Here is an 11593-nt window from a genome sequence, read left to right as displayed (position 1 = left end):
CAAAGACTACGCAGAAGTCTATCGGAAAATTTAATGTGTTTAGTTTCACTGACTGGCTTTTCCCTTAAAAGTCCTAAATTGGAAAAACATGCTCATTCTAAATAGGAAAGAAAGAAAACACTAAAATGTTCTGTTAGCCCAAAAACGAAGAATTATCTGCATCGCTCTCTGGACAATTGATGGGTGTATCATTTGTGAAGTGGTGTAACTATAACAATTGATGTGCAGTCTAGATAATTTTTACATTACATCTGTGCTTAAAAATACTTTAATTTTAGAAGGGAAAAATAGTTGCTAAGGAACCAGTTACAAACTCCTGACTGGTTCTGCGTGAAGTGCGCAGACAAATATTTCTATTGAAGCTGTTTAGAACTATTCCAAATAATAAATTGAATGCTGTAAATAGAAGGACAGTTTTACTGTTCTCTTTACATAAGAGTTTTCATACTTTTACACATGTTACTTTGGGGGCAGGAATAAGTCTTGCTTAATTTCAGTAATGCAATAAAAATATTTTAATTTAGGATGTGGGCAAAATTCTTAATATGGAAATAACTAAATAACAGCCTTTTTTTTTCCCCCCCAAACAATAAAATAAAATATGTGAATAATCAAGCAAGCTACATATGATGAAAACGGAGATAACTGTCTGCAAGACATCCTCATTATTAGTTACATTATTTAATAATTTTATTAATTTCAGGACTCCGACATTTAAGTTTGGAGTGGCTCAGCTAAACAGAGATTAATTTGTATTCTGCCATAAACACTATCTAATATCTTGGGTTCTTTATTTTCAATTCTGAAACAGCCAGAAATGAGAAATGGTTTGGTGCCTTGTGCTCATTTATTTACCAAAGCACATTATTTCAAAAGCTACGCAGGGACTGCGTTCTCTTTGTGGGCTCCCAAACACCCAGGGCTCATGATTTCTTTCAGTTCATAAAAAAAGAAATTGGCAACCAAGGCACTGAGATGCCAGCATCTCCCCGTGAGTGATGCAGCTGTGGATGCCTGTGGGATGGGAGCCCTGCTGCCTGTCCGGGCTGCCCCTGTTGTACTCCTAAGAACAACCCAACCAGATTTTTTGAATGTGCACCTTTGATAATCTGCCACAAAGACGTACAGTGGAGCCCCCAAGGTGGTTCTGGTGCCAGTGACCCAGTCCCAGCCTCTCCTCTCCCACACAGTGTTCTAAGCCCTTTGGTAAGCGTTCTCTCCAGCTCTGTGGTACAGCACAGTTCTCCTTCTGGCATTCTGAATCTTCATTGCTATCGTCTCTGTCTAGCAGCATCACCGCAGCTTCGAGTGCTCCTGCAAAGCAGAGCTGGAGCAAAAATCTCCCAGGGGTGTGTCTGTGTCACACCTTCACATTTCTGAGCATCCCGAGCTGCATGGGTTGAGAGGTAGAGCTAGAATAGAGGGAGTAGCACTGGTGCTCAGGAAAATCTCCTTGCACCCCAAATAAATTTCATTCAGACTGAAAGACAGACAGAGCTGCTCTCAGCAGGCACTGCGCTTCCCAGCCTTCTGGGACGTTGCCAGCATTTGTCTTGATGTCAAAAAGTGTGAGTGCTTCGTCATAAAAATAGTGTGGGAAGTGATTCAGCCAAAGTGAAATACTGAAAGAGAATGATTTTCAAATTTCTATTTCTTTTCCATCTGCCTAATGCAGAAAACAGTAAGAAATAACCAAACTTTGTATCATCCTGAGAACTGGCTCCAGATGAAAGAAAAGATGTGTGTGTAAGAGCATGCAGTCTCCACCTGATGGTATCTGCATGAAAGAGGTGAAGAGGAGTGAAGAGTCAGCTAACTGCTCCACAGCAAATGAAAAAAGGCTTACTGCCGATCCCCAGAAATGAATTTAAGAGGGTCCTTTGAAGACTAAGCGTTGTTCTCTGGTGCAGAGTGAACCTGTTTGTGAGTTGTGGCTGTACAATTGTTTGTAACACCGTGCTGGTCACCCAGCACAAGGGAAGGAGCCCACAAGGAGGCTGGGCTGCCTGAGCTTCAAGTTCTGGGCTTGTCCCTTGCTTTGCAAAGCACAGAAGCACTTGCTGACTTGGGGTTAGGGAAGGTGGAGGCACTGGGAGAGCCTTCTTGACTCATGATATTTTCCAGCCTGTCTTGTTTTCATTGTGAGCATGAGTCTTGTTTACCCTGATCAAAGATGGCAAAATCAACAACACCATGCAGACAGGGACTTGCAAAATTCCTAGGGAAGGCACAACTGTGCCCAGACCTGCAGCTCCTGCTCTTCCCCTGATTTTCTTTCTGCCATTGCACAGAGCTCTGCCCTGCTCTACCCTGGCTGCCAGGGACTCCATCCTTCTGTTGCTTTTCTCTAGAGTGGCAAAATGGAAACCAAATTTCCCTGCTGCCCAGCTTGTGAGGGCTGGGGACAAGCAGGAAAGTCACCAGGAAGGTCAGAAAATTGACCCAGTGCACAGCGGGTGGGTTTCTGCACAGCCCTGGAGCACAACCACTTCTGGTCAGATGGGAACAGCACCACCAAGATTAAGATCTTCCATTTGCTCCAGCCTCCTGAAAGCTTCTGAGCACACACTCCTCACAAGAGCCATTGCAGACACCCAGAGCATGCCCTAACAGCAGAAATAAAGCTGTGTAGTTATGCAAAATCCATCTGCAGTTTATGGGCATGATGCAATGGTCCAACCTCAAGCAGCTCCTGCACAGGCTGTGGAGAGGCTGCAGTACTGAGGACCCAACCTCAAGCAATGTAAGGGGCCTCAAGCTGCCCTGCCACCTCCCAGGAACAAGACAAAAGGCAATGTCCTTTTCCCCTGTAATTTCTTTGCTTTCTAGGTCCAGTTTCACTTGGTTAAATACAAAAGGCCCATTAAATTGCTCAGGTCCACCTGAAGCCTGCGGCAGGTTCCCCACCTGAAGGCAAGGGCAAATTTGTACGTGGAAGGCACTGAACGAAATGCTGCTCACGCAAAGAGGAATTTGCCAGGGATGCCCGCGGGTGCCCAGCGGTGCCCTCGCCCCGGCGTTCCCAGCACGGCGGAGGAGCTCCCCGCAAACACGCCCTCACTACCAGCGCGCCTCGCGTTTCCTCCTCCCTCAGCATCCCAGCCTGGAAGAGGTTATCAGACAATAGCTCCGTGTATCAAAGCAAAACAAAGCAGCCTAGGCGCAGCACGCCGGCAGCTGTGCGGGCAGGGAGAGAGGAGCGAGCCCGCAGCCGGAGGGAGCAGCTCTGCGGCACGGCGCGGGCCGGCGCGGGGCGGAACGGCCGAACGGCGAAGCAGAGCCCGGCTGCGGGCATCGCCGTTTGGGATTTTTCCTTCCTTTGTTCTGGACGAAGCGAGGTTTTCAGCGAGGCTCCGGGTTTCGGGGGGTGAGATCCAGCCCGGCTCTTGCCGCGAACGCCGAGGAGGCCCCATATGTCATGGGCAAAGTATGCGGCCCTAAAAGCCCTAAAAGCCGGCGTGGAGCGGGAGCGGGTGGGAGCGGGACCCCGAGGGAGCCCGGGGGCTCGGGGCTGGCCGGGACTCCCGGCCGCGGGGATGTGGGCACCAGGCGTGGGCCCTCCGCGAGAAATTCCTGCGGATTTGACATTTGCGAGAACCCCCCCGTTCCCGGCCCACGCACGCTCGTCGCGCATCTCCGCTCTCGACCTGGAGGAAGAAATCGATTTCCTCCGATGGAAACATCCCTAAGATGACAAAAGGTTTTCTCGTTTCGCCGCCCCCGCACCAGCAAACCCTGCGGACCGCGCGGCGTGCGGCCGAGCGCCGGCTGCGCACACAGCCGCACACTCACAGCTCTGAGTCACAGCTCTGCGGCTCCCGCATATGGTCCGCACGCTCTGCAGCTCCTGCTCCTGACTCACTCGCTCGGCACAGAGCAAAGAAATCGTTTCAGCCCGAGCGAGCGAAACGACACGAATTTTGCCATTGCCGCCTCCCCGGGATGAGGGAAAGCCGCGCAGCCCGACCCGATCCCGTGGCGTGGGTCCGCTGGCATCGCACGCGGGTCTTCTGCTTTTCAGCATCCTCAAATTGCTCTTCGGTCTGATCTTTGCCGTGGTCAAAAAAAAAAAAAAAAAAAAAAATAGTGTCTAAGATGACTAAAAGTGAAAGAGATAAGAAGAATACTTCTCTTTTCCCAGATTGTTTGCTCGGTTCATTCGATATCGCGTTGTGGATGGGGTGTTTGATTTCAGTGTTTCCACTCTGCGGTCACATGAATAGTTTCCTTTTGTTCCTCACATGGTTTTATTTTCATAATGATGCAAAGAGAGAAAGAGATAAACCTTTTAAAACGTGATGGCTGAAGCCACAAGTATTGGCAGTTGGACTCACTCATGTCAAGTTGTGGAAACCAAAGCTGGCCAGCAACTCAATAATGAAAGCAGAATTTAGTTTGGAATTGGTTAAATTGCCAATGGGCATTCTGTTAGACGAGCTCTCAGTCAGGTCTGTGGTGACAAGTTTGCCTGACATTTAGTTTGCATTTTTATTTTTTTCAGTTTTAAAATGATTAAAACGTTTGAAATATGAGCAGCAATAGTTCCGCTCCCCTTAGAGAGGAAAAACGCTCTGCATTGTCCAAAGTGCATCATGTAGAATTGATCACCAGCAGCCCCATACAAGCACTGCTCTCAGTTCAGAGCTGGGCTCCCAGCACTTTTCTCTCTGTACATTCCAAATTCAAAGGCTGGAAATGCTTCTCCTCCATAACTGAGCAAACAGACTTAAAAAAAAAAAAACAAAAAAAAACCAACGATGAAGGAACCTGTGAATGTATTCAAATAGCTCTCTTTAACCCCTGTACTTTTTATTTAAAAATGTAATATGAAATTCAAAGCCATTTAATTAATTAGAAATTGTAACACTTAAGCATGTACAGCAGAATTATCAAAAGGGATGCTACAGCCATTAAATAATCAAATAGCAATGCCATTAAGTAAGTAATTAGTATGTGCAATAAATGGCTAGACTGTGTTAATGAGATCTCTCATATACCCTAAGTAGGGTCCAATCCTTCATCGCCACACAGGAAAAATCACCCAGTGCTCTTGGTTCTCTGCTGAGAAATGAGCAAGCTTCCTTCCCTTCCTGAGGACGTGCCCTGCATGCACAGCATCCCCCATCCAGCCTCAGTACCAGCATCATACTCTCAACAGTCCCTCACCTAGGAAATGCTTCCAGGAGGTCCTGGGAATGCTGGCTAAGGAGGAAATCTGGACCCTTTTCCTGCAGCACTCGTGGGTGAAGCACTGCCCCAGTTCCTGGCAGTACAGCTGGGGGCAATGGTTTCTGCCTTCAAACTACTGACTAGTAGTGAAGCATGCAGCACTGACAGCTCACAGCCTCCTCACTGATGGCTCTTCCACAGCTCTGGGTAGAAGCTGGGAGAGCAGGGCATTGATGTAAGCAAAGGTGATAAATCAGGTGAATAAAATAATAATAATAAAAAAAAAAGTAGAAAAGCACAAGTGTACTCTGATCAGAAACAAGTTTTATGGAAGAATTCACGGCAGCACTGGGAGAAGGGTGCTTCAAGCAGCATGCAGGTAATAGGTCCCAAAAGCTCCCTGGGCACATTGCGGTCACCTCGAGCTGCAGCAGAGCCTCACTGCGCCCCATACAAGTGTAGGGCCACAGGACCAGGAGAATTAAACGTGTTGGTGTGAACAGAGCAGAAGTGTCGGTCAAAGCTGCCAAACAGATCAAGAGCAAGTGTAAGCCCAGCTATCTGAAGCTGCCTCCTAGAACCATGCTTTCCACAGGAGCAACCCCACAGAGAGAGGACAAGCAACGACATAATTTTTTAGAAGAACCCATACCCTTTCTCACACAGACACAGCTGCCCTGGCATCAGGCTGAACAACATATCTGCTCACCAGGAAAAAAGCCAAGAAATGAGACTCAAGAGCAACCCAGCTCCCTTCTCAAATGATTTCCTATCTTGACTGCATACTGTCTACCACATTGGCTCAGCATGAAATTAGCCCAGGCTGTGCACATTGCTGGGAGTGGATACCACCAGACAATGTAACACTAATTAGGTAGTACCAAGGCAACTGTTTACAAGTCTCTTCCAAATGCTTCCCTTGCGTTTGCACCCTCCTACTGCAAAGGCAATATTTAGTAGAAGTGTCCTAGGTACAATTCTCCGGTGGCTTATTTGAATGTCAGTCAGCCCAACAGAAGTACACTGTGAAAAGCAATGACAACAACAGGGAACGAGCTTCTGCCTTTCTTGGGGAGAAGCACTTTCACTGGGAGAGAGTTTTGGTGAAATTGTGATCATACAAAGGCATTGCCTCACTTGCACTGGAAGGCAGCTGCGTTAGGTACCCAGCTGTGAGCAGCGGAAGAAAAATACCTGGTGCTTTTTAGCTGGAAGGGGAATTTTCATGGGCATGGTGAAATTATTCATCGTGAATTCAGGTGCTTTACCAGCACGGGAAAACCTTCCCCATCAAAACAGTGGGCAGAACTTTGTCCAGAAGTTACTTTGGTTTTCCATGGTCACCAGAAAACAAGCGGCACGAAAAGGTCACTGATATTTCTCAGCTGATACGCTCAGTCTGAGTCAGCCGCTGGAAAATCACTACAGGATATTGTCTGAAAGTGCTCTTGTAAAGTTAATCAAAAGTTTCCTGGAATGATTTACAAATCTAAATTACACAAAGGAGTACGATGAAGGGAAGTGGGAAAAGTCAGGTTACACAAAGCACTGCAGAGCGTTTGTGAAAGTAATTTTCTAGCAGTCATGAGTTAAGGATTCAGGGCTGTGTGTTTCTGGAATTTTGTACTCTGATAAGTACATATTTGACATTATATCCAGCATTTCAGCCACTGGAACAAACACTTCCACTTTCTTTAAATATGGATATGTATATAAAAGCATTATTAAATTACAAGTTCTATTAGTCAGGCTGTTGCCTCCATTGAAAGGAGAAGAGGGTTGGCTGGACCTGCATTCTCACCTCAAGAAGAGGTTGACCCTTCAAGCAGTTATTTGTAGAAGTCATGGCAATGCTGAGGAGAGAGTGGAGGGCTGGAAGCAAAAAAACATTTGTTGCAGTCTTCAAAAAACAAGAGAATAACGATTCCAACATCTGGCATTTAACTGTAGCACAAATAGTGCTGCTAAGTTTTTACAGAAGGATGGCCAGGAAGGTGATCAGCCAGGTGACCTTGGTGGATCTGTGATTTCTATGCCAGCTGGCTCTCTCTGCTTCTTTGCAATGCACAGGGGATCATGGAGGCAATGTGGAGGCAAGGGAGATGTGGAGGAAGCCCAGTGAGGGGGATGAGCAGGGCTCAGGGCCAGCCCCACACACCTGCAGAGCGCTGTGGCTGCTACCAGCGAGATGCCCTCAGGGATGAGGGGGGCTCCCTCTATTTCCTCTGGCTGAGAAGGTTTCAGACATCCCTGTTACAGATCCAAGCCTTTGGAGAACACCCCAGCCACTGGTCATGCATCTACAGAAGAGCTGTATGTACTTCCTTCCCTTTTCTAACCACTCAAATCCAAATAATATTTAGATAATAACTGTAAAATATTAACCTGTCGTGCAACATGTTCTGTAAAGTACGTCCTGGAATGAAGGTAATTTCTTCAGTGTTACATACTGGTGAGAAACAATAGGTTTTAAATTAAACAGGAAAAAGACTGAAAGAATAGGGTGATACAGCTGGATATTCTTTTTCTTCAGAAGCAGGCTAGCTACTCTCGGACTGTTCAGGATCCTGGCACTACTATAGAAAAGCCCTCATCAGTATGCATGAAAGTTTTTTTCATGGGTTTGTGGTGACAAATTTATATAAGTTTATCTGGAAGATTTCTAAAACTAATAGCATTTGTCGGATGAATATTATACAATTAATGTCTAGCTGAAATACCAGCACTCTACTATTAATTTTAACATAAGAATGGGAACATTAACATTATCTGAATTCTAATTACTGTGGGAAGAAGCAAAATACAAGTGATGGGGAAAAAGCAGTTCTTTTCTGTTCTATTCTGTCCTGTGCCCACCGCCCAGGTGCCGAAACATGTTCGCTTCAGGAGACTTGTTTTAGGGCATCAGAAATCCAAGATTAAAGAAACTTCCTGAGCGAGATGTTGCCAATTTGAAAATGTGATGACATTCGATGCATCACAGACTTAATTGTGTTAGCCTTGTATATGTGACAGTTTATTGCCTGGAAGCCCACTTTTCTGAAGTGGAAACACATTGCACAAACATGGCTACTGTTGTTCTCCACTGCCATTCACACACCTTTCACTAATGGCAAATGAGGGCTGAATTGCAGGCATGGTTGCTCAGTTGTCCTTAGGGGGAAGAAAGAATCATACAAAAACCACTTTTCAGATGTACAGTCATGCCCTACAGAAGTGAGTAATTGAGGCAGAATTTGGCCCCGTCCTCCATGAGTGAGCTCGGAAACCTTCTCCAGCAGTTCTTTTGTTTGGTTGTTGGTTTGGTTTCAGTGAGCTCTTTTACAGACATCTGCACATGGAGTCCCAGAAGAGATGGCAGGATGCAGAACGCTATGCTCAGCCACAAAGGGTTGTGTAGAGCAGGAGGCTGCCGCTCAGTGCTGCCCAGCATAAGGCAAGCACGCAGCCGTCAGAGAGGAAAGCACTTTTACTGGGGACTTGAAGTGCTAGAAATTACCCTCTGGTGTGCCAGAATCCAGGAGTAGCAGCACTGCTCATTATGCAATATTAATAGCTTGATTTGGAGAGGCCACTGCTGCATTTGAGCTTGGAAGTTATACAGCACCATAAGCTACTAAACACATAAAAACATATTACCCTTTAAGATCTTGATTGTCTTCAGTTTACTATGCCTACTCAAGAGTGTTAGGTTTTACTAGGGACAATATTACAGTACATGTGATAAAATGACTGTGTTGCAGCTGCAGCTGGAGCTGCTGGGGCTGTGCCCTGCAGGGGTATGGGCGAAGGTGCTGGGGGCTTTGCAGTTGGGTGCTGAATGAAACAACCTGTGTGGCCCAGCACAAAAGATGACAATGCAGGTTCTTCAGGAGCGACGGCACCTTCCTGACAGCTGATGTACTTCTCCCTTCTTGTTGATCCTTGAAGTTGCAAAGCTAATACTGCACCAGAAACCTGCTCCGAGGTGTCCACCTATGGAAGATAACCATCTGGATTAAGAGCTATTTAAATGATGCCATAGTTATGGCATGGTGTTGGCTGATCTGTGAGTAAGAGCTGCTGCTGTGAGTAGAGCAAAGGGAAAGCCACCTCCTAAAAGGAAGGGAAAGGAGGCAATAACTTGGATGCCCCATGTTCTCCCTGGCAGCTGGCTTCCTGCCCAGGATGGATCTCTGGAATGGAGCGATGCATGCCACCTCACCAGGAAAACCCTGCAGGTTTGGGTGCAAGAAAGAGGAAACAGCATTCAGAAACACACACAGGCAGGCTCAAAGCAGCTAAAAGCCTGGGAAAGGATTTTCAAAGACAGGTCTGGCAGCCAGTACAGCGTGGCTGAACGATCTGCTCACTTTGACAACTCAACTCGAGCAGGTAATGACGCAGCCCTGTCTCAGTTATTTCTGCCAGGATCTGGAAGGTGGGGGAGGTAGCCAGGCACCCTTGTACCTCACTCAGCAGTTTCTCTCAAATTTGCATAAATGAATCTATGCCAAACTCTTGTGAGAACAGCCTTCCCTGATAAGATCCTGGCTTACAGTGATGGACATTCCCTCAGAATCTGGTCTCACCGCATTCTGGTAACACACTGGAATCCCATGCCTTAGCCCACACTGCCTGGAGATTACAACAGGATTTAAATTCATCCACCATTACTGTAACAAATAGTACAAAATGCAGTCTTCTTGTATGAAGATACACTTACATAAGATCTCATTCAAAAGTGTCTTATTTAAGAACACACTTAAGCACATACAGAGCTTCACTGAAACATCCTAAAGAACGAGGGTCTCAAAAATGCATCCGAGAGCTTTCCTTCACCTCTGAAGGAATTTGGAAGAACACTGTCTAATGCAACTGTGCTTTCTTTCTATGCAAGATGACTTAGCAGAAAGAGCAGTTCTGCAGACAAAATCACTTCCCTTTTCAAGAAGATTCTTTCTTACATTATTTACATTATAGGTTTTTTTTCAATGATGTTTAAAAATCATTGCAGAACAAATAATTATGCCAGGGGAAAAAAAATATAAAGAAAAGAAAAGGAGACTAAGTGAATTCTTCCCCTAAAGCCTAAAATAATAATAATAATAATAATAAAATAAAAAAAGAGTGCTTTTGGACAGGCAGTCTTTAAACAAGGGAAAGTGTGAGTCCATGAGAATGTATCAGACACTCACACTGGGGTGTAATGGCAAAGGCAGCTCTGTTAGCCTAGCAGGTATTTTTTCCCTGCAGCCTCTTGAAAAGACAGACAGATTCCTTTCTGAGGGACAGCAGAGAAGCATGTTAAGCTTTGTCATTCCCAGTATTCAGTGAAGAGAGTTTTTGGGAAAGATGCCCAGATACCATGGACCAAGTTCAGCTCCAGCGTAAGCAGACAGAATTCCCACTGAAATCAATGGGAGTTGCACCTGCTGACTTTAGAGTTGAATATGGCCCAATCTGTGGATACTATAAAGGTTCTGTTTCCAAAGTTTCTTCTGGCTTGTTTTATGGGAATGCAGACCTGGCGCCAGGAACATCAGAGGACCAATAAATTCACTATGGGAACTTCCAGGCAAATGACAACTCTCTCACACAGCACAAATGCAGAAGCTCACACGACGCTGAGGGACAAAATCTCAGTGTTCCCCCAGTTCACTGGCATGAATACCACTCTGAGAGAAGAAAATGGAGGGAGTTATTAAGGAAAATGCTTTGATGGGTTTGTCCAAGGTATTCGAACAAATGTTTGGATTACCAGGACACTGGTTAGCCTGTAGGAACAGCAGTCTGAGGTGGCTGGGGGAGGTATGCTATATATCTCCTGGCTATTTGGTTGCTGGTCTCAGCAGCTGCTGTGCTCCCTCTTCCCGGTTTGGGCTGAAATTTGGCTGTGGCGGTCTGCAGGGGAATGGGAGCACAGACAGGGCTTGGGGAGTCCGTCCAGAAAAAGGCAGTAGCTTGAAAGTATCCACGTGGCGTTGAATACAGGGGAGTTAACAAAAGCATTATGTGAAGGAGACAGTTTGTCTCCGTTGGGGCTGTGAGCTGCTGTTAACTGGGATTTAAACAACTGTGATTCAAAGTCCTTCTCTTGAGTAATTTCTGCTCCAGAGCCATTCTGGTCGCACAGCACATGTATTCTTTGCAGGTTGTTTGTAGGCACAAAAAGAGAAAACTAAGACTGCAAAAAGATGTAATCTTGGAGCTCTCACATTAAAAAAGAAAGAAAAGAAACGTCTAATTAATTTTAATTTCTCAACAGTAACAAAAAACAGTACTAGGTCCACGCGCTGCTCTCTGATCTGACTGGGGTGTGATAACGTTTGATGCTGGTATTTGCGGTGCGAATCCATCTCAAGGCCACACACCACAGCAGCCCGCCGTACCCATGGCTCAGTAAGGACTGCAGGTCTGCAAACAACGTGCTGGGATGGGAAGG

This window comes from Phasianus colchicus, chromosome 12, assembly GCF_987193195.1.
Source record: "Phasianus colchicus chromosome 12, bPhaCol1.hap1.1, whole genome shotgun sequence".
Taxonomy (NCBI): Eukaryota; Metazoa; Chordata; class Aves; order Galliformes; family Phasianidae; genus Phasianus; species Phasianus colchicus.
Note: the sequence above shows the minus strand (reverse complement) of the source record.